Here is a 2728-nt window from a genome sequence, read left to right on the forward strand (position 1 = left end):
ACAGTGCGATTGAAACTTCGTGGCCCATGCACAGAAGTCGGTATTTTGTGGAAGAGCCACACTCAAGGGGCCAAAGAGTCGCATGTGGCTTGCAAGCCTCAGTTTGCCGACCACTGCTTTAGAGAGAACACAACATTAATACAAATATTTAAAAGATACAAAACCATACACATATCAAAGGCCAGTTCGTTCTAGGGAATAATTGAATGGTAGTGTTCAAAAGACAGTAGACAGGGAGGTATTAGCACCCCTTAAATTATTCCAAGTGGAGTTTTGAAAGTTATTTGTTTGAATGATGGGCTAGTGAAGGAAATTATGAAAAAAACAACATGTCAGGCATGGGAGTCATGGGAGAAGGCTCACAGGTATAAAAAAAAGTGGTAATATAATAGGAGGTGCTGACACTCAGGAGGGAGATTTTAGATTTCATCCAAGTGAAATAGGAGGGGCCTTTAGGAGGAGAATCACATGATCAAAAGGAAGACAATTTCTTCTTAAAGGAATCACTTTTAAGAGCTCACCTGACAAGGGGATACTAAATTTTTTAGAAGGGATATAAAGAATTTCTATTCTATTAACAAAAAGAGATTTGGCACTCAGTGTACATTAATATGAATATATAATATACAAACAACACAATGTTCTCACCTTCCAGGGAGTGGAGCTTTATTGTCCTCCCTTGATAAAAACTCAAGAGTGACTTGTATGCATATATGCATAATCCAGGGACACAGACAATAGACTGGGGCACAGGGAGGCAGGGGCAGGCTAGAAGAGTCAATGAGGGGAAAAGGGATATATGTAATACTTTCAACAGTAAAGATTTTTTTAAAAGCATACAGACAGATAATGGGAAAAAAACCCTCAAGAGTGGACTTAACCTGGACAGGAGTCTGGGGAAGAGGCAGCTACTTCAAGCCAATGGTCTTAAAACTGTCACCTTCACAGAGACCCACTAGTGTTTGTACAGCATGAAACTTCTTGATGATGATCTCAGAGGAAAATATGCACTGGGTCAAATCAAAATTATTCCTAGGGAAAAAAATATAGTAAGAGGAAAAATGAATAATATAGGCATCACACAAAAAAGCAAGGGCTCACAGTTGTTCATGACATGATAGCAGCTAGTTCAGACAAGTAAACAATTGAAACTAATAATAGCTAACATTATGAATGCTTACTATGTGGCAGATGCTGTGCAAAGCATGTGTTCTTTATCATTTAATCACCATCCCACCAGCCTCATGAGGTTATTATGCTCATTACTAGTGGCCCGTTGCACGAAGATTCGCACAATAGGCCTTCCTTCCCCTGGCTGCTGGCACTGGTTTTCCTCCAGCACCTGGGACCCAGGCCTTTGGTCCAGCCGCAGCAGCGAGGCTTAGCTTCTCCGATCCAGCCGCTCCCAGCCCCTCCTTTTTTTTCCGGCTCCTCGAGTGGAGCCCGGGGCGGGCTGGAAGCCTGGGTTGCCCCCGTGACCCAGGCCCCCAGCCCCTCCTTGAGCAGAGTACAGGGCCAGTGGGAAGCTTAGCTTCCTCCATAACTGGGAGCAACCCAAGCCTCCTGCTCGCTCCAGCTCCATGGCCACCATCATCTTCAGTCGTCTTCAGTCTTCGCTCTGTGCCTGCGTATACAAATTAATCGCCATCTTTGTTGGGTTAATTTGCATAGTTGCTCTGATTGACTGGTGTGTGTAGCGGAGTGGCAGAGTAATGGAGTGATGGTTAATTTGCATGTTTCTCTTTTATTAGTGTAGATAATTGAAAAAATTGAGGTTCACAGAAACACAGCTAGAGAGTGACAGAGCTAGCACTGAAACCCACAGTACCTGACTCTTAGTTTGTGCTCTTAAATTGCCACCAAATGTATAATAAACTATCATTCAGGAGAGAATCAGATTATGATTCTTCCAGTTTTCTCCTTCTTTGCACCTGTTAACCACTTCCTACACACCCCGCTAAATGGGTTTAATTGGTGCTACTATAATCTACTAGATCTTTCATATTCTGGAAGACATTTTGATTTACTGAAAGGAACCAGGATTCTTTGGAGAAATGGCTGATTCTGAGATGGCTGTGCCAGGGAATATGCAAAATGAGCATCCCATGGTGCTAGAAAGAAAGTACTCAAAAATGAAAACAATGGGGACATGCCAAAGGGGCATAGGAACCTAAGTGAAATGGCTTCCAAAGGACAAAACCGTAACAATTTGAGAAACCAAATCATTCCTCCTTTTAGAAGAATGCTAAATAACTTGTGTAGATTCTCACCTTCTAGGAAATAGAGCTTTATCTTCAACTCTTCTTCAGTGTGGGCTGGACTTAGTGACTTCCTTCTAAAAAATATAAAAAATATAGTATAGACAGTAGGGAATGTGACTTTACCTGACAAATAGTACTGTGGCCAACTGATCAAGGCCTTCATATGATACTACAGGCCTAGTGCACGAAATCTGTGCACGGTGGGGGGGAGGTGCGTCAGCCCAGCCTGCACCCTCTCACAATCCAGGACCCTTTGGGGGATGTCCGACTGGGATCAGGCCTAATCCAGCAATCGGACATCCCTCTCGCAATCCAGGACCACTGGCTCCTAACCACTTGCCTGCCTGCCTGATCACCCCTAACCACTTGCCTGCCTGATCAACCCTAACCACTTTGCCTGCCTGCCTGATTGCCCCTAACCACCTCTGCTTGCCTGCCTACCTGCTTGCTCCTAACTGCTTGCCTGC

The 2728-nt window shown here is 44.0% G+C and overlaps 1 long non-coding RNA gene across 1 annotated transcript in view; it reads right to left on the reverse strand.

The window, feature by feature from the left end:
• Positions 1-796: 796 nt before the first annotated feature.
• Positions 797-2728, reverse strand: part of LOC102772699 — a 24804-nt gene continuing 22872 nt past the window's right edge. The window contains exons 2-3 of the long non-coding RNA XR_435970.2: positions 2271-2335; positions 797-1032 (exon numbers count right to left, since the gene is read on the reverse strand). This is a non-coding gene — a long non-coding RNA (uncharacterized LOC102772699). The remainder of the gene's footprint in view (positions 1033-2270; positions 2336-2728) is intronic.

This window comes from Myotis davidii, unplaced genomic scaffold (assembly GCF_000327345.1).
Source record: "Myotis davidii unplaced genomic scaffold, ASM32734v1 scaffold2004, whole genome shotgun sequence".
NCBI lineage: Eukaryota > Metazoa > Chordata > Mammalia > Chiroptera > Vespertilionidae > Myotis > Myotis davidii.